At 51.9% G+C, this 20,480-nt stretch overlaps 1 long non-coding RNA gene across 1 annotated transcript; it reads left to right on the top strand.

The window, feature by feature from the left end:
* Nucleotides 1-18,663: 18,663 nt before the first annotated feature.
* Nucleotides 18,664-19,169, top strand: LOC139807209 (uncharacterized). Its single transcript, XR_011730492.1, has 2 exons — nt 18,664-18,903; nt 19,059-19,169. It is a non-coding gene; the product is annotated as an uncharacterized lncRNA (long non-coding RNA).
* The last annotated feature ends 1,311 nt before the right edge of the window (nt 19,170-20,480 follow it).

Raw genomic sequence — 20,480 nt, forward strand, 5'->3', positions numbered from 1 at the left:
AATGAACATGTTCAACAGCTCAAAGTCAAGGCACAGCCATGGGGATGCTCAAGGCATCTCCCAGAGGCAGCACTGAAAGGCAGGTCCTGCTGCTTTGCAGAGACCTCTGATTGCAACCCAAATAAAAGAGAAGAGTTTCTCGGTAGGTCTGGCAGAAAGAGAACCCCAGAGCCCAGGGAAGAGACCTGCACTGCCCCAGCACAGCCCCACAGCTCCCACCCCACAGCTCAGGAGGTGTCTGGAGGAGGAGAAACCTCTGACTCCTCGGGGTTAGAAGTGATGAGAAAACAACCGTTAGCTGCAAAAACATTTATCAACAAAGTCACCATTCTGGCCCCCAGGGAGAAACGTGGTCCTCAGGCTCCAGGGAGGGAGCAGCACCAAGAAACTCCCTGCAAGCCCCTGGGACATCCTCCATCCCTTGGGGAACCTCCCTGACCTTCCCTGGCAGCCGAAACCCCCGGTCGAGTGATTGGCCCGGGCAGGTGCTGCCTTGTTTTTAGCAACCTCGTTGAAATTTAAATTGATTTGTTATTTATCCAACTGACAACAAAGAGAGAAAAAAACCTCCTAACTCTGTGCGCTGGGGAGATTGGATTCCTGTATCACTGTCAGCTGCATTAACTTACTTCCTGGACCTAAATTCAATTAGGGCAGCATTCCCTAGCATTAATAAATCAATACCAATGCCATTTTGATATATTTTGAATGTCTTTCATTATATATTTCAGGGCAGGGATTAGTGCTGAATTCAAAGTTAATGGGACGTGACAAGGCAAATCAAGTTGGGGAGGTGAAGCCTTCAAGCCCTCAGCTGTAATTGCTTGCTCTTGCAAAGATTGCAGCAGGAAAACAAAGAGCTGCTGAACTTTTCTTCTTGGGGAGTTATCCCAGCTGGGGACTGTCTCTCTTTGCAAGGGGGATGAGGAGCTGAACACCAGCAGAAAATATCCAGCAACAGGGATATGGCGTTGGAGTCCCTCCTGCAGCAGCTTCTGGGGATGGGTAGGTACCTTGTGTCTTCAATTAAAGGACTGTGGGGGAACTGAGCTGGTTTTGAGCTCAGTTCATGGGTGCTGCATTAGGGAATTTCTCCCCCAGCCCCTCTGAAATGATCTTTGGAAAAATCCAGGTGAGAAGCCAGCAGCCCAGACACAAGCCTTTGGGTCAGCATGTGCACCCCAGCTCCCTCCCCACAGCCCGGGCAGTTCCCACTCCAACACAGCAGTCAAAATACAAATCATTCCTACTGCAAAGATCCATTGCAAAGCAAAGGAGAGTTTGCAAAGGTGCTGGAAAAGCCTTTACCTGGGGCAGGGGGAGTTTATGGGCACCAGGTAGAGCATGAGCACCAGGTAAGCAGAACAGTGTCACCAGCACAGCTAAAGAGCATCCCTAAGTCTAGATATAGAAGGCAAAAAATTCACATTTAGTCAAACTTCCATTTGAAAACACATGTATATAAGTTTGATTTATATATCTGAGATAAGCAGGCATTCTTCTTAAGCTAGAGATTACAGGGGTCTCTCTAGTTTGGAGAAAAGGAGACTGAGGGGTGACCTCATCAATGTTTTCAAATATGTAAGGGGTGAGTGTCAGGGAGATGGAGTTAGGCTTTTCTCAGTGGTGACCAGTGATAGGACAAGGGGTAATGGGTGTAAATTGGAGCATAGGAGGTTCAAGTTGAATATCAGAAAAAATTTTTTTACTGTAAGGGTGACAGAGCCCTGGAACAGGCTGCCCAGGGGGGTTGTGGAGTCTCCTTCACTGGAGACATTCAAAACCCACCTGGACACGTTCCTAGGGGATGTACTCTAGGGGGCCCTGCTCTGGCAGGGGGGTTGGACTAGATGATCTTTCCAGGTCCCTTCCAACCTCTATGATTCTATGATTCTATGATTTCTCCTCTAGAATCAACCTCAGTGACTCCTGCAGACAGCCCAGCCCTGATTTTGGCTGCTCTGGACCATAAACCCTCGAGAGCAGCTGCAGCAAAGGTAAATCTCTGCATCTCCTCCTCACTGCCTCTCAAATTGATCAGGACAGTCCTGATTGCAGATGAAGTGACAGGCTATCAGTGACTCGAATCCTGCCCATCAATCACTCAGTCTGGTCCCTTGCAAAACATTAGTGAAGCAATTTCTCAGAGAGACTCTTTCAGACAATAAACCAAGCACCTTGCAAACCGGAGCGTGCGACTCTTAAAGGTCTTAAAAGCATTTGCCAGTTCTGAGTGGCCTGAAGGGAGCCATTCCTGCTGCATCTGGGGATGGATCAAGATGGAAAATAATAGTATATCAATGGTGTTGCAACTTGGTTGGTTTAATCTTTTAAGAATTAAAGTTGCCTGGCCCTTCAAAAGAGGAGCAGCACAGGATACCTCTGCATTCTGGGGGACTAAAAGGGGAAAAAATGTGTTGGCTGAGGCTATTTCTGATCTGTCCACAAAAATTGTGTCCCTGAGAAGTTGCTGCAGCTGGTACAGGGGACAGAGACCCGTAGGGAAGGGGTCTGACTCCTCCACCAAAAGCCTCCCTCCTCTCCCCAAAAACCTTCCTAAACTTAAACTTCAAAGCACCAGAAAAGCCCAGGGTTTCCTTTGCCCAGCAACTAAACCCCAGACTCGCATTATCCTGTCCATAAAATCAAAATATGTTATTAAGAGCAATTAAGAGTCAGGATTGCCCTTTGAAACCAGGTGTTTTCACTTTCAGGGGCACCGTAAGCTGCAAGAATAAGGGGTTTATAGAGATTTTCCATCAGTTACTTGGAAAAAAAAATTAATAGTGGAAGGAGGCCACTAAAGCATAGCCCCGAGAAGGCAGGGACAGTCGCATCCTTTTGCAATTCATTAGACCCTTCCTCCTCTGGAGGCAGGTGCTGATTTCACCCACAGGTTGGCTGAGGGAAAGAGTTATAAAGAAACACCCCATTGTTGATCAAAACCATTTAGTCCTGACAAAAAAAAAAAAAAAAAAAAAATCACCCAAGGAGCTCTTTTTCCAAATGGGTTCCAAAGCCTCATTAAAAGGCACTGCAAGTGGAACAACCTTATAAACCTCAGCCCCAAGGGCCTCTGGGGGCAGCTCAGCTCATGCCATCCTCTAAAATGGTTTTGCCCCTAAAAGACAGCAATTTCTGCCCTTCAGACGGTGCAAAAAGCTAAATGGGGCTCAAGGATCCAGGTCCAGAGGCAGGATCCAGCCCTCCCAGCCAGCACAGTTTCCCAAATTTCTCTGAGGAGCTCTCAGTCAGTGGGGGTCTGGCTCAGGGAAAAGCCAAATGGAGATGTCTTGGCCACATCTGCAGCTTGCCAAATCAAACAGGGCATTTTCTGCTCCCTTCTGAGCGACTCTAAGGTGGGTTTATAACTCCTGGAGGGTGTGGAAAATCAGCTCTCCTGGGCTTTTATTTAACTTGGCCACAGAGATTAAAAAAAAAACCCACCCCAACAAAACTAACAACCCAAGTGGAGGTTCCATTAACACACAGATCAGTGAGGACTTTTCCACCTCAGTTTCAGGCACAGACCTTCCTGGGAGAGGCTGGATGGCTACATCTGGAGAAAAGGCACCCAGAATAAGATCCAGACACTTGGAGCATTGTGTCCCAGGCTCCCCAGGGAGGAGAACCAAGTGATGGGGGAGTCTCATCCACCCTCACCCATCCTGCAAGGGTCACCCAAGGGTTCTCATGTGGCCCTGGGTTTTCCTCCCCTGTCCACCATCTCCCTAAAGCCCTTCCCTCAAAGTCCATCCATGTGCACATTTCCAGCTGTGCCCTCCTTTTCAGGGGCAGCTGAACTCCATCCTGCACAAGCCGACAGCCAAATCCCAGCCAGACACTCCAGGCAGCTGCCCTGCAGTGCACAAAAGGGATTTCTTTCTCCCTCCAGGCTTCAGAGTGGGTTTTTGGGGCTCAAAACCTCTCACAGCCACACAACAAGCAGCTCCCATCACTCCCAGCAGCCCCATCCTGGCTTTACCTTCCTGCCCCCTCTTCGTGCCAGGTAAGACACCAACAGCACCCACAACCTGAGCTGGTTCCCCCCAACTTCCTCATCTCACCCGAGCCCTTAACCCACTCCAGGGAGAAGGAGAAGGAGAAGAATCAAGAATGGCTTTGCCCAGATACATTGCACAACCTTTTAAAAAAAAAAGCAGAAGCCTCAACTGCAAAGAAAGCTGCTCTGGGCAGCTCAGACGAGCCCCAAACCTCTGTGCCCACAACTTTGAGTAATAATTTATTGGAGCCACACTGGGGATTTTCTCTCCTCCTGTCACAGGGACCTGAGCATAGCCCAAGGTCCAGGCAGGTTTGCTCTGGTCTTTGCACGAGGGTCTTCATCCTGCTAACAGGGCACAGCACTGTGGAGATGAAGAGCAGGGGTTGGAAAGCTGGAAGACCCCACATCTGCCTAAGGGATGTTTGATTTTTTCCTGTTTTTAATTAATTACAGATGTCAAGTAAACAGCAAAGAGAGGCAGGGCTGCTGAGCCCCAGAGCTGGTACAGAATCCCACATACAAATGTGAAAATTAGACAAGGTGTTCAGTGACCCCAGGGAGGGTGGGCATGAAAAAAAAATAAATAAAAAAAATATTTCCAACATTCCAGAAATAACACAGGCAGTTCCTGAATTACCACTGTGTTAATGGAGGCTGCTCCCCTGGCAAGCCACTGAAATCTGCTGTAATCCCACAAAAATCAATGCAGGGATAGAACTGCCAGGACAGCAGCTTCTCCTTGGGCTCCTGAGCTGTGGGGTTTTTTTTTTGAGGATGCTCAGAGACAGCAGCAATGGGGGCTGCTCTGCAAACACCCACTCAGCACCTCTCAGCCATCCCAGACTCCTAAAACCAAGATCCAAGCATTCAAGATTTCAAGAAGCATCAGATCCAGGACTCAACAGAGCTGGAAAAACCACCCAACCTGCAACCCGACCACCACCTCTCCCTTCCTACCTCAAACAGAGCTCTGCTTGCCCTCTCTGGAGGGATTTTTTTTAGCCTTTCAGAGGAGTTAGAGCCTGTCAGGAGGATGGCAAGAATCATTTCAGGAACAAGCCCACCTCCCCCTACTTCTTGCCTTTACTTCAGACGTGACCTTTTGATTTCTCGGGTAGAGTGTAAATTACATGTCGCCAGCATAAAATATTAAATCCAATTTATATTTAATTATTGATGTTATTATGTATTCCATAGTAATGGCAGCAAGGAAAAAAAAAAAAAAAAAAAGAAACAACACAACCCAACCAATCCACCCCACCATTAAATAGCTTGGTTGCATTAGCAGCTTCTTGAGGTTAGAGATCTTCCTCTGTCCCTTCTTAACAGTAAGATTGATGGGGATGGGGAAGTTTGTAAATAGTCTTCCAGAAATATTTTATCTGATTATTGTACCTATAAAAGGGAGCAGGGAGGGGGAGAAAAGGCCTTTTTAAACCACTACTGATTATTTGCTCTCCTAAAGGGCAAACAGCTCGGGGAGCTGCGTGCAGTTAATGCTCTCCAGCAGCCCCACTGGAGGTCGAGGCAGCTCCAAGAGCCCCTGATGGCAGAGAAGGGGCCATGGAAACCAGCCTGGGTTTAAGAAAAAAAAAAAAAAAAAAAGAGATGGTGGAGAACCACAGTGGTTTTTTTCCAGCTGAGATTTAACCAGTATGTTAAACTTGAGTTTGATGTTTTTACTAAAATATTAATCAATGCTGTTTCGACTTGATTAAGTTAATTTTCTCCCCATCTATATTTCATGCCAAAGCTACCCAAGGTGTGCAGGGCTTCATTCAATTGGTTTTGCTCCTGTGGGCTGGGAGGGTTTGATGGACACCCAACACAGACCAAGATCCCAGCAGGGAGAAGCTCAATCCACCAAAGGGGACCCCCCCAAAGTGCTGCAAAGGGGACCCCCCCAAAACACCTTCCCCCCCTGCCACAGCAGCTCCACACTCCCCATAACAATAATAAAAATAATTCCATTTATTTCTGCAGTGCCTGCACCCCCCCCCCAACGTCCTCAGCTCCCCACTCAGCACAATAAAAACAACATTATCCCCCTCACTTAAAATTCAAATCAATAGCCCAAATGGAGAGAATCTGGCTCAAGAAAAAGTGAAGAGAAATAATTCATCTGGGGGCCAGCAGCAGGCCACTAAGTGCTCGAGTGTCACCACGCTGGGTGACAACCTTTGGGACTGGCCAAGCTTTGGAAGCAAGGGGGAAAGTTCCTCCAGGCCAAGGATGTCATGAAGCTGCTCCCAGGAAAGAGCTTTGTTCAAATAAATAAGGAGGAGGGGAATGTCCTTGATTTTCCTCCCTCCCCCCCCATCTGGAGGTTTGATAGCAGCAGGGGAGCAACTCAGCCTCAGCTGAGCTCAGGTGATGCCCCAGCTGCTGGGCTGAACCTGCACATTTATTGACTTCCAAACACTCCACAAGTTTCTCCCTGTTTCCTATTGTCTGAAAAGTTAAAACTGTCAAGCATCTTATGTCAGAGTTTCTAAACAAAGCACTGCCACATTTTGATGGGAAGGGTTTGGGGTTTTTTCTCTGTGTGTGTGTGCTTACAAATGCTTCTGTAGCAGTTTTGTAAAGTGGCCCAGGAGCCTTTTCCAGCCAGTAAAAAAAAATCAAAAAAAAAACCAAAAGCCAAAACAACCTAAAAAACCAAACCACTTTAGTTTTTTTTTTCTTTCAATTGGCTGAAAAGCTCTGCAGGTATTTCCAAGGAGCTAAATACAAGATTAGCTGCTGCCCCCCCACCCCAGCACTTGCAGAAGCTCCCTAAAGCTCCCAGAGAGCACAGGGAACCACATATTTCCTCCTCTGCTCCCCAGCCCCAGGACAGCCCAAACATTCCCCCTTTGCTCCTTGCCAGCCCCTGCCCTCCCCAAGGCTCCCACTCACAGTGACCCTGAGCATGTCATGAGATGTTTCAGCATCGTGATAGAGCTTGACAAGCAGCAAACACTTACCCAGACTCACATTTGCCCAAGCAGCCCCTGAAGTCTGCAGCACAGGAACAACCCAAATCCCCTCCTCTGGCTCTCCAGAGAGCTTCACAGCCACCATCCCCAGCAGCCTTCCCTTCCCTTTCTCCCTTCCCTTCCTCTCTTCCCTTCCCTTTCTCCCTTCCCTTCCTCTCTTCTCTTCCCTTCCCTTTCTCCCTTTCTCCCTTCCCTTCCTCTCTTCTCTTCCCTTCCCTTTCTCCCTTCCCTTCCTCTCTTCCCTTCCCTTTCTCCCTTTCTCCCTTCCCTTCCTCTCTTCCCTTCCCTTTCTCCCTTTCTCCTTTCCTTTCCCTTCCCTTCCCTTCCTCCCTTCCTCCCTTTCTCCCTTCCCTTCCCTACCCTTCCTTCTCCTTCTCCTTCTCCTTCTCCTTCTCCTTCTCCTTCTCCTTCTCCTTCTCCTTCTCCTTCTCCTTCTCCTTCTCCTTCTCCTTCCCTTCCCTTCCTCCCTTCCTTCTCTTCTCTTCCCTTCCCCTCTCTCCTGGAGCTGATTTATCCCTCATTGCCTCCACCCCAAGCCTCTGCAGCTGCCTTGAGGAGCAGCTCAGCTGCCAGGCTCCTCACCCTGCCTCTTGTCACCCCCCCCAAAACTGTGCCAGCACCAAACTCTGGGCCCAGGCATAATTTCTGAATCCACAGAACCCACAAGTGGCTCAAGAAGGGGCCCTGATGCTGCACCCTTCCTTGCCCCGGGCATGGGAAAGGAAAACTGGCTCCAAAGGGAGCTGAAGATGCTCTGGGTGGGCCCAGGAGATGTGCTGGCACCTGAAGCTTAAACAGCACCCACAGGTGCTGTGCAGCTCTGGAAGAGAGAGAAACTGAGGGAGAAAACAAGAATATTGAGTCTTTATAAGTATTTAAATGCTCTGAGGTTTTCCCCAGCTTTTTTGGGTGGAATGGAGAAGCTGGGAATTTCAGTCCCTGTGAATCCCAGCACTCAACTGATGGCCCCTTCCCTTTCAGCAGCTCCAATGGAAATGATCCCCTTCTTCTGGGGGGGACAGGGACAACTCTGCCTTGCCCTGGGCCGGGCTATGAGCGCTGCTGATGGATGAGGGTGTCCTGACCCAGGAAGAGGAGGGAGGGAGCATCTTTTCCCCGCCCCAAGCCATCAGCAGGGACCTGGCAGAGCGCAGCCCGGCTCCAGCCCCTTCACGCTTCTCATCACAAGGGACACTTGTTGCTCTTTTTTTTTTTTTTTTTTTTTTTTTTTTTAGTGTGTGTGTGTGTGTGTTGGGTTTTTTGTTTGTTTTTGTTTCTGTTTTTGTTTTTTTTCTTTTCTTTTCTTTTTGCTCGATTTATTTCCTGCCTCGGTCCCCAGCAGCAGGGCTGGCAAACCCTCCTCTACCCCAGCTCCCTGCCCTGTTTTGGTACCTCCAGCTCCAAAACGCTCCCATCCCCCTTGGTTGTGTTATTAAGTAAAACCGAGCTGCCGCGCCCGAGAGATTTCTTTTCTTTGCAGTATCTTTAGCAATAAATGCCACTCGGATAGCTTAGAAGACCATGTCAGACAGAATCAGTTTCTGAACAGGCTTGTTTGGTTCCTTCTCTCCCTTAATTCCAACCGATCCCTCTTTTCCATTCCCAGGAAGAAACCAAGTACCGTGCTAACCCCGTGCTCATCACCTTGGTGCCACCAGCCCAGGCCCTCCTGTGTCTTAATTACCAACCCCCCGTAACAACCATGGGGTTTTTATCCTCTTGGATTACCCTCTCTCTGATGCCTAAATCAGCTCCTTCAGAACCCTCTGCCTGCACCTCTGATCTGGCAGCATCGATTCCCTAATCGCGTTTGTCCACCTCCTAATCCCTACATTCGCTTTCATGGACATTTTTTTATATTTATTAATAACAGTGCAGCCCATGCTGCTTCTCAGAAGTGCTCAGAGAGCCCCCAGCAAGCACCGCACAGGGGAGTCAGGGTTGGGCGCAGGACCCGGAGGGATTTCTTCCCTTAAAAATCTACATCCTGGATTTTTTTTTTTTTTTTTTTTTCGCTCCCCCAAGATCCCAAATCCAAATTGCACCAGTCCGTTTCCCAGGCACACCCAGACAAACCCCCTGCTCGCTCCTGGCCCCGGGGGGGACGCAGGGGGACGCGGCCACCCCCGACGGCACCGCAGAGCAGCGGGTGCGAGCGCGGTGACAAACGCTGGCAGAGCCACCGCGCCGAGCTGACGCCTCCTGCCAGGACACTGCTTGTAAACACCAAGGGAAAGAAACTGCTCGGGAAGGACTCGGCGTTCCCGCTCCCTTCCAGAGGCAGATTTGGGGCCGGGAGAGGCGGCTGCGGGTGCAACCCTTAAGGATGGGATGGAGCCGCCCAGTTTTGGGGGGGAGAAGCCAGGGAAACGCGGCAGCTCGGAGGGAAGCAGAAGACAACCAGCCCTGGCTTGGGGTTGGGAAGGGAGGAGAGCTGGCAAAGGGAAAGGGACGAGGAGGTTGTAAGAAGCTAAAGGCTCAGAGGGGACTCGTAGATGACGCTCGGGCTCGGCTCAGCCCCTGCTGCAAGGCTGCATCCCGCTCGCTCCCTACAAACCCATCTGGGCTCCGGAGGCTTCCCGGGATGAAGACGTTTTTCCCCTCTCCCGCCTCCTCCTCTCCTAATTTTATTCCGTCTGGCCGGAGCTCGCAGCCCCTGGTTCTCGTTACGCCTCCCGCCGAGCACCAGCGCAGGCACGCAGCATTTTTGCAAAGTTACAGGGTAGCAGAAATATCCTTGTTTTGTTTTTCCTTTGGCCGCTCTGTCGGGCTTCCAAAGCTGGGAAAAAATTACAAAGTAGAAAGAAGGGGGAAAAAAAAAAAAATAAAAACAACCGAGCCCAAACCAACAAACCCGACCAACACGGATCAGACAAATGCACAAGTAACCTCTGTTCTTTGGGGGTTGGTTCTGATCCAGAGGAGAAGAAAGGGGAGGACAGAAGGAGAGAAGAAACTAAAAAAAAAAAAAACCAAAAAAAAAAAAAAAAAAAAAAAACAAAGGTGTGTTAATTAAAAAAGAAAAAACAAACAAAATCCACACCCACAGTGACACCACAGCCCATCAGGGTGCCCCTGGGGAGATGACCTTTTGGCTGTGACTGCCCATCACCAGCCACAACCTGGGGTTCCTGGCACACAGGAGGGTTCTGCTTGGGGGGGGAAACCTCCACATTTGCTTCTCCTTGCCATAAACCTCTGCATTTCCTTCTCCTTGTCATTCCTGGCAGATTTGCCCCAGCGCTGGCTTGGACAGGGCATGAGAACATCTCCCCACTTCGTGCCACCCCACTTCACTTCCACCACCCCAGGGAGGGAGATGGGGATGAGCTGAAGGTGATTGAGGGCATCTGTAAGAGACACAATACAGCATCAGGAGGGAGAGCAGTGAGGGCAAAGAGAAGGCAAAGCTCTGGCATGGGATGGAGTGGGTCTGGCCCAAAAAAAAAGGGCAAATACCACTGGTTGGAATGGCTAAATCCATGCTCAGAGCTGTACTGGGTGCAGGGGAGAGCCAGTGACTGCCCGAAGCAGGAGGAGGAGCTATCGTGGCCCTCACTGCCCTGGTGGGGTCTGCAGAGCTGCTGGGGGGGTCACAGGAGCCCAAATTTCCAGCAGAGAACATCTGAAAGGCCACGGCCCTGAGCAGGAACCTGAAACTGAGCTGCAGTGGAAGGAACCAGGGACACCACTCAACCCCTCGAGGTTTTCATCACAGCCCTTCCTCAAAGGGAAACCCATGCAGGATGGGGGGTATAGAGCAGAAAACACCACGTTTTCCCGAAAAAACTTGAAGAGTTGAAGCCACCCCCCCCCCGTGGGCTGGGTGGATGGGTGCAAGGTTGGTGCCAGGAGGAAATTGTCCCAGCAGCGGGTGAGGAAGCTGTGGGGCAGGGTCTGGATCCAGCACACAGTCCTGGTTAACACATGTCACAAAACTGAAAGCCAAATGGAGAAGGAAACAGAAGGTGACAGTAAAGATACCGTGACTAACAGGATCTTCCAGGGCCAGTTAGAGGAACTGGCTTTGCCTTGAGGTGGTCAGGGATGTGCTGGAGAGCTACTGGTGGCCCTGCTGATACCATCAAAATGCCACCCAGGTGGTTACAAGAGTGACAGATGAAGGCAGCCGAGCAGGAACAGATTTGCAGAAGTGACACCCACCAGGGCTCAGCACCGGGGCTCAGCCAAGCCAAGTGGTTTCTCTGTTTTCTGTCCCAGCAAACAGCTACACCCCTGGGTCCCCACACAACCAGAGAACCCTTCCCAAATCCAGCCCTGGATTAGCACCCTCTGAAGGTCTCCTAACCCCAGCCAAGGTTTCAAGGCAAGCAGAGCATTGCTGCAGAAATCCATGGCACCAGCACCCCTCTAAGGTTTTTCCATTGCCAAAAAAAAAATCACCCTTGGGTCCTGCAGTCAGGTGCCTTTTTACCCCACTTGAAAGGCCAAATGCTTTTTTGCATCTTTTCCTTTGGTGCATTTAGCACCTTGCACAAGGCAGAGGCAGCAGCTCAAGGTGCCTCCTAAAAGAGGGGGAAGAGATTTGCACCCCTCAGCAAAGCTCTCCCAGCACCCAGAGGACTCCCTGGGTGAAGGATGCTCACAGGAGCATCTCCCATGAGATGACAGCAGAGAACTGGGATGGGACAGGGCTCAGGGGGGAACTTTTGGCACCAGAGGGGCTGCATTTCCCCACAGGACTGAGCATCCCCATGCAGGAGCACCAGCTCCTGGGTTTGAGCCTCCCCAAGCAACCCCAGCTTGCTTGCAGCCCCTCTCTGCTCCTTTCACCAAAGTTTCACCATATTAAGCAGCTGAACTGCATCATCCAAGGAGTGTCAAATTGGTTTTAAATGGTTCTAATTATAACCAGGAAGTTTTAAAGTGTGTGGGTGGAAAGGAATGCAGCAGATTAATTTAATAGCAGTTACCACGGCACAATAGTCCTTCAATTAAGAGTTCTTTCTGGCTGGATTGTTTTTTCTTTGGGGGGTTGTGTTTTGTTGGGTTTTTTTGTTTTGGTTTTTTTTTTTTTTTTCTTCTTTTCCCTGTTAATAATAAATGTCACAAATGAGAATAGACATATTACTTCATCAGATGCTTTGGCATATCTTGTCGCCCAAAAGCCTTTTGTGCAGAAATAGTAGCTGAAAGGGTAATTTTATAGGGCTTAGCACTCACTTAACACTTTAGGGGCCAAAATCAGGCCTCAGAAGAAACCAAATAAGCTGCACCTGTTTACATCCCAGCAGAATCCGACTCCACAGCCACAAAATAAAAATTAAAAAAAAAAAAATGACCCAAACCTGGTGTAATAGTGGGGCTTCGTCTTGTGTCAGACACAAATCTGCTTGGGGAGATCAGCAAGGTGCAGTAATGGGTGGGGAATCCAGCTCTGCACCCCCAAAATGCTCCCACTTTGCTCCATTTGGTTTCCCAGCTGTGAAGCCAAGTGGTGAAGGAGCCATGGGGTGGTTCTGTGGGGCCCAGGAGGGAGCAGAACCCTGTTTTGGTTCCCCACAGCCAGGGAAGGGGATGCTGTGCCAAGGGGAACCTTCCTCCCCCTCCAGCTTTGAACAGCCTGGGGGTTTCTGAAATCCAGGTGTTGAGAGGGGAAGCAACACATTTCCCAGCACTGTTCTGCAAAAAGAGAGGCTGGATGCAGGGCTGGGGGGGCTGCAGGCTTTGGGGGGGTCCCAGGGGAGCAGCCAGCACCCCAGCTCTTTCCCAGGGCTTGTTAGCAGCCCCAGCACACAGTGATGCCCATGGGATTCACCACCTCCCCCACTGCTCCATGGGGAGCAGCATCTCCCAACCTCCCTGGAAAAAAGACCCCGTAGCCCCATCTCAGTCCTTGGAACTCCCCTCATTAAAGCCATCCAAGCCCAACCCTGATTGCTCCACACCTGAAATGCAGGCTGGGGTCCCAGCATCCCTCCCTGGAGCTGTGCAGTGTCCCCAGGGTGAGCTCCTGCATCCCCAGCCATCCCTCTGCCTTTTCCATCCCTTTTTTCCTCCTGGGTCTTGGCTGTAGCCAGGCATAGAGTTTCTCTTTGTAGCTTGAAGTCTTTCCCAGATCCAGCTCCCAACACCCTGGAGGGGAACCTTCTGGCCCTGGCCCTTTACTGTTCAATTTTTTCTTCTTTGAAAGGTTTATTTTGGTGGGTGATGAGAGGGAGACTGCTGGGATAGGGGAAAATCATGGAGCAACCCAACCCGGGCAGTTAATGAAGAGGAAGGATGCAGGGGCCACAGCCAGGAGACAAAAATACTGGGAAGAGCAACCAGAAACATCTTTCAACAGAAAATCTGTGGCTGGCAGGTGGGGTAGGGAGGTTTAGGGGGGAAGGAGACACCCTGACATCTCAAGGCTTCCCCAGGGTTACAAGAACACAATGATCAGGCTGGGAGAACTCAACCTCTGCAGCAGCAAAATTGCACAGGCAGGGGACAAGAAGAGGGGTCCAAAAGATTCCAGGTAGCCCACAAGGGACAGGGACACATCCAGGGAGCTGCAGCAGCATTGCTCTCACCCAGCACTTCCTTGGCTTTGCTCAGCCCTGGCCCTCCTGTGCTCACCACCAGCTCAGTACTTGCTTGTGGTGTCCAGCAAGCCCCCAGGAGCTTCCCTGGACACCACCAAGTGCTGGAAAACAGCAAAGATTGACTGATATTCCCCCAAATCCGGCCTCCTCGCTGTGATTTGTGTTGGTGTTTGGCAGATGCAATATTGAACAGATGCCTGGAGGGACTTTTGTATTTTAGAAGCAACACACAGGAGGTAAGCAGGGAGATTTATTATTTTACTTTTGTGGCTTTGAGATAGTTTATGACACCAGGCTAATAACTCACAAGCCAAAATCTTCATTGATCGAGGCCAACGTGACGTTATCCTCCCTCTGCCCCCAGAGAAGCTGCTCCCTCCCAGTCACCCCCTCCTGCTGGGGATGGGTCCATCCTGGCTTGTCCCTGGGGTGCAGCATGGCCCTGTCCCCAGCCCCATGGCCCTGTCCCCGGCCCCATGACCCTGTCCCCAGCCCCATGGCCCTGTCCCTAGCCCCATGACCCTGTCCCCAGCCCCATGACCCTGTCCCCAGCCCCATGGCCCTGTCCCCAGCCCCATGACCCTGTCCCTAGCCCCATGGCCCTGTCCCCAGCCCCATGACCCTGTTCTCAGCCCCATGGCCCTGTCCCCAGCCCCATGGCCCTGTCCCCGGCCCCATGACCCTGTCCCCAGCCCCATGGCCCTGTCCCCGGCCCCATGACCCTGTCCCTAGCCCCATGGCCCTGTCCCCAGCCCCATGACCCTGTCCCTAGCCCCATGGCCCTGTCCCCGGCCCCATGACCCTGTCCCCAGCCCCATGGCCCTGTCCCCGGCCCCATGGCCCTGTCCCCGGCCCCATGACCCTGTCCCCAGCCCCATGGCCCTGTCCCCAACCCCATGGCCCTGTCCCCAGCCCCATGGCCCACAGTGGGGAGGGGAGCAAATTCCCAGTGTCCAGGGCAGCTTCCCAGCACCCCAGGGGTGCTCTTGACTCAATATGGGACAGCAGTGCTGGGACCAGCAACAGGAGTGTGTGAGTGTGTGTGTGTGTGTGTGTGTGTGTGTGTGTGTGTGTGTGTGAGTGTGTCTGTGTGTTTGTGTGTGTGTTTGTGTGTGTGTGTGAGTGTGTGTTTGTGTGTGTCTGTGTGTGTTTGTGTGTGTGTGTGAGTGTGTGTGTTTGTGTGTGTTTGTGAGTGTGTGTTTGTGTGTTTGTGTGTGTGTGTGTGTGTGTGTCTGTGTCTGTGAGTGTGTCTGTGTGTGTCCCCAGTGATGCTCACAGCTTCCCTCCCTCTGGTTCTCCCTCCTCCACATTTCCCATCCTTCCCATTATTGGCAGCTCATTAATTGCCACTTGGCACATTCCCCTGGGGAAATGGCCCCCTCCAGCAATCCATCCCTGCTGGTTTCTGGGTTTTGGGATCTTCCAGGGCATCCCCATCCCCCAGGGGCCAGCAGGACCCCTTGCTGCAGAGAACCATCCCAAGGTGAGCGTCCCCCTGGCACAGCATCCTGCTGGGGGGTGTTGCTGGGGGGCAGCGCAACAACCAGAGCTTGGGAAGGAGAAAAATGGAAAGGTGAGCACCCCAGGCCACTCTCCTGCTGTCTGACACCAGCATATTTCTGTGATACATGCTGTAAATCTGCTTCATTTGGAATTCATGGTTAATGACTGAGGTGCTCTCATCCAGGAAACTCCGCGAGGTTCCGGCTTTTAAGGGAAAAGCTGTAACCGGGCAGGGGTTGAGAAGCACTGCAGGGAGCTGCCCCCCTCTCCAGGCACTTAAGAAATCTCCAAAAGGAATCATAGAATCATAGAATCCTAGAATTGGCTGGGTTGGAAGGGACCTCAGAGCTCATCAAGTCCAACCCTTGCTCCACTCCCCCCGTGGTTCCCAGCCCATGGCACTGAGTGCCACATCCAGGCTCTTTTGAAAGATCTCCAGGGATGGAGAATCCACCCCTTCCCTGGGCAGCCCATTCCAATGGCTGAGCACCCTCTCTGCAAAGAATCCTTTCCTAATATCCAACCTAAACCTCCCCTGGCAGAGCTCGCTCTGCCAGGGGAGGTTTAGGTTGGATATTAGGAAAAAATTCTTTAGTCTGTGCCCTCTTATCCTACTGATATCTGCCTGACCCCCCCCTGGCTCCAACCTCCTTTCAGGGAGTTGCAGAGAGTGATGAGGTCTCCCCTGAGCCTCCTCTTCTCCAGCCTCAACACCCCCAGCTCCCTCAGCCCTTCCTCACAGGAATTCTGCTGGATCCCTTCACCAGCTGGGTTGGGGCTCCTTTGGAACCTCAGCCCCTGGAGGAAGGATGTGATTTCTCAGCCCTCAGGGCTGCCAGTCCCAAACCATCCCACCCCACCCCACACCCAGCATCCCAGTCTGGGGGACAATCCCCAACTCAGGGGCTGTAACATGGACAAGGAGAGCTTGGGCAAAGCTCCCCCCCAACCCGGCATTGGGTCAGGGACACCCAGTGGGATCCTCTGCAGGATCCTGGGGAGGGAAAGGGGTGGCTTTTCCGTTTTGCCCACCCGCTGGCTCCTAGCATTAAAGGCAAACCCTTGCCATCATTTGAACTCGAGGATCAGGAGCCTAATTCAATCCCAGCAGGCTCATTGTTTGAGGGCTGAGCATTTAGCTGAAACCCTAAGCCAGCCCTGCAGCAATTTGGCTGGGGAGGAATTGATTTTGACCATCAGCACTTTCTCATTTTCAATAGAGTATGAACGTAACCAGGTTAATTTCTGTTAAGCACATTACCCAGGTACTTTTTGCTCTCCGGCCCAATGATTATGTGTCTGATCTGAAAGATTAGAATTGCAACCCAACAGGACACAAACAGAAGTCTGTGATTGAAAGGAACTGGACTGAAAGCAAACCAGCTTCTCTCCTACCTAAAAACCAAGCCATACGAACCTCTCCCCTCACTGCGAGTTTCTCCATGGTTAATAAGTAGACCCAATAAAGCAGGATATTAGGACTGCTCCAATATGTGAAAATGCTCTAACCAATCTTAGCCTCCAGTAGGCTCGGATGTCACCCATCTCACTGCCTTAATGCAGTCACTGCAAGTTTGAATTGGTCCTGTGCAAGTTTCAGGTCTGGTTTTCCTCTTCTTTACCCAAACCAGGGTGTCAGCTTTCAAAGGGCTGCCCAGAGTGGTTGCTCCCAGCACCCACCCCCCCCCCGGAGCCACCCCAGGTGCTGCCTCTTTTTCTGCCCCAAATTTCCATTTCGGTGACAAAGGAGATTTGGCCACGGGGCTGAGCCTCCTGGATGCCACCTGGAGCAAGCTGGCCCTGTGTGACTGACCCTCCACATCCCACCCCTGCTCATCCCCGTGCTTCCCCCCACAATTTATAAGCGAGGAAGGGTCCTTGAAGTGCCTGGCTGGGGGTGTCCATCCCCATCCCCCCTTCCCAGCACCCATCCCAAGGGCTGGGAGCAGGAGGAGCACGGGTTTGCCTTGCTCCCAGCCCTGCCTCTACCCGATCCCTCCCGATCCTCAGAACGTTCTTCCGCTGCTCAAGCACCTTTCATCACGAAACAGGATGGAGCACGGCAGCTGGTGAACAGCACGGAGCTGGGAACGGGGCAGGAAATGGGAGCAGCTCCCGCAGCTGCTGGGATGGAGCGGGAGAGCTCAGCTCACGCCACCGCATGCCGGGACCTTATCACAGCCCCAAACACGCTCCCGGCTCCCTCCTGACACGCAAGGAACCCGTGGGGGGGTTGCGAGCGACAGCGGCGAGGTGACACGTGGCAGCTGGGGAGGGGAAAAGCCACCCCTGTCCCCAAGGGAGCATCGCACCTCCCGTCCTGCTCCCACCGCACCCACAGCCGGCTGCGGGGCTGAGCCTCGGCGGGGTGTGACACTGCGGGTCTGGATTTGGGAATTGCACACCCAGAGCCCAGCACTGCACACCCAACTGTGTCATTGCACACCCAACCGTGTCACTGCACACCTAAACCTTGTCACTGCACACCCAACCGTGTCATTGCACACCCAACCGTGTCACTGCACACCCAAACCATGTCATTGCACACCCAACCGTGTCACTGCACACCCAAACCGTGTCATTGCACACCCAACCGTGTCATTGCACACCCAACCGTGTCACTGCACACCCAACCGTGTCACTGCACACCCAAACAGTGTCATTGCACACCCAAACCTCAGCACTGCACACCCAAACTGTGTCACTGCATACCCAAACCGTGTCACTGCACACCCAAACCATGTCACTGCACACCCAGTGTCATTGCACACCCAAACCGTGTCATTGCACACCCAAACCATGTCATTGCACACCCAAACCTTGTCACTGCACACCCAAACCTCAGCACTGCACACCCAAACCGTGTCACTGCACACCCAGTGTCACTGCACACCCAACCGTGTCATTGCACACCCAAGCCATGTCATTGCACACCCAAACTGTGTCACTGCACACCCAAACAGTGTCATTGCACACCCAGTGTCACTGCACACCCAAACAGTGTCACTGCACACCCAACCGTGTCACTGCACACCCAAACCATGTGATTGCACACCCAAACCATGTCATTGCACACCCAAACCATGTCATTGCACACCCAAACAGTGTCATTGCACACCCAGTGTCACTGCACACCCAAACCTCAGCACTGCACACCCAAACCGTGTCCTTGCACTCCCAAGCACTGCACATCAAAACACGACTCCTGGAAGGCGTCCAGAGCAGAGCCACAGAATTGCTCAGAGGGCTGAGCACCTCCCTGGGAATCCAGGCTGAGGGATTGGGGACCTTCCAATACCTGAAGGGGCTACAAAAAAGCTGGGGGAGGGCTTTGGACAGGACTTTTGTAGTGAGAGGACAGGGAAAATGCATTCAAATTTGAAGAGGGGAGATTTAGGTTGAGCACGAGGAAGAAATCCTTTAATTTAAGGGTGGGGAGCCCCTGGAACAGGTTGCCCAAGGAAGCTGTGGCTGCCCCAACCCTGGCAGTGTCCAAGCTCAGGTTGGATGGGGCTTGGAGCAACCTGGGCTGTGGGAGGTGTCCCTGCCCACGGGAGGGGCGTTAGAACTGGGTGATATTTAAGGTCCTTTCTGACCCAAACCATTCTCTGATCCTATGGGCACCACAGCACTGCACACCCAAACCATTTCACTGCACACCCAGGCCACGCTTTGGTGTCACCCAGGGCCTTGGTTCACATGTGCTGAGGCCTCTCTCATGCTGGAGCCACAGTTATTTTTCTGAGAAACAACCCAAACCCCTCCCTTCCCCACTGCCTGGATCTGAGCAGAGAAAATTCCCACTGCCTGGGTGCTTTCCTGGGGACCTCTGCCAGGGACCCTGCAGCCCCCCTGATAAAAGCATCAGGTTTGCTCTGGTGGATGGGAGATAACCAGTGCTGCTCCCCCCACACCCCTCAACCAGGATCTTCCCCTTTGAAAAGGACAAATATAACCAGGATGAGTCAGTTCCTCCGAGCTCCCATCCCCTGTACAATATGTAACTGGAATTTTTCATTTCAGCACTGCAGGGGAGGCATAACTGGAGAAGACAATGGAGTCAGCTACGACCCAAAAAAGCTGTGCCAGTTCTGTGTGCATGAGAAATAAAAACATTTTTAAATCTAAAAATAAGTTGACTGTAAGTGACAGCAAGAGCAGATCTGGGTGTACTCAGTGTCAGTCCCTGCTCCTCAGCACAAGGAGGGGTTGGGTGAATTCCTTGCTCTTTCAGGTCCAGGGTGGGATTTGCAGCATGAATTCCCTGAGCTGGGGAAGCACTGAGCACCTGCACCAGGAACTCCCTGAGCTGGCATTGGACCCAGAACCAAATCCACAGGAGCCAGGGAAACCTCTGAGGTTTATTTTCTGACTGCATTAGGGCAGTGAGAAGAGAAAAAAAGGCTCGAAGGTGTCCATCAAAACCCTGCAGTTTCCCCAAATCACAGGGCACTGAGGACACGTCTGGCTGGTGGCAGCCACCCCATGTCACCAAGCAGAGCAGGGATCTGGGGCAGCCTCCACCTTCCTCCTCTGCTGCTCGCTCTGAACTGGAGTTGGGAGAACACCTGGAGCACCCCTTTGTCTGAGGAGATTGTCTGGAGGCTCCAGAAAACCAAAGTTTTGTCAAGGGACTGGGGGTGAGAGCTGCAGAGGGGTTTCACGCAGTGTTTCATGTGTCTAAGAGCAGGGACAACGTTCCTACTTGCTCCCAAAATTCCTCTGAACCAGCTCCTGCACGGGAGGGGCATGGACACAGCTCCTGAATTCCCTGTGCAATGCAACCACAACCACTTCTCTGGGATCTCCCCTCTTCCAGGATCAGTGGTCCCTGTCCTCAGCCTGGTGGCCACTCACTCTGGGTGTGTGGCAACCAAACCACTCCCAGCCAAGCCACAGGAATATGAAGAAGGCAGGTGAGGGCCCAAACCCCAAACCACTCCAGGACAATCCCCTCCTTTTTCTTGAGATACCCTCCTAAAAGCCTCCTGGGTCTCATCCTTTGCCCCAGTCTGCTCAGTTTTACATCCCTGGCTTCACTAGGTTGGGTTTCTTTTTTTTTCCTTGCTGGGTAACACCATATTTGATATTTTTACTCACTCAGCATGCATCGGAGTTTGGCAGCAGAAGAAAGCGAAGTTAAAAGAGACGAGAGAGGGTTCGGCTGCCTCAAGCCCTCATCCCTTGTGCTGCGTTTCCCTCTGCTGGAAAGTCGGGAGCTGCAGCTGAGCAGCTCAGTTTATAAATCATCACCCAGCAAGCGTTCATTCACCTTCTGGGGGTTGGAGCATTGCTTCAAAGCAAATAAAACTCCTGGAACCTTTTCCCTTTACTGTACAAACACGAAGACATCACACACAGATACGTGCAAACCAATATTAGTGCTAAACCCTTATAACCAACCCACGTTTGGCTCTGTAAGGCTGGAAGATCCCAACCACTCTG

This window comes from Heliangelus exortis, chromosome 24 (assembly GCF_036169615.1).
Source record: "Heliangelus exortis chromosome 24, bHelExo1.hap1, whole genome shotgun sequence".
Taxonomy (NCBI): Eukaryota; Metazoa; Chordata; class Aves; order Apodiformes; family Trochilidae; genus Heliangelus; species Heliangelus exortis.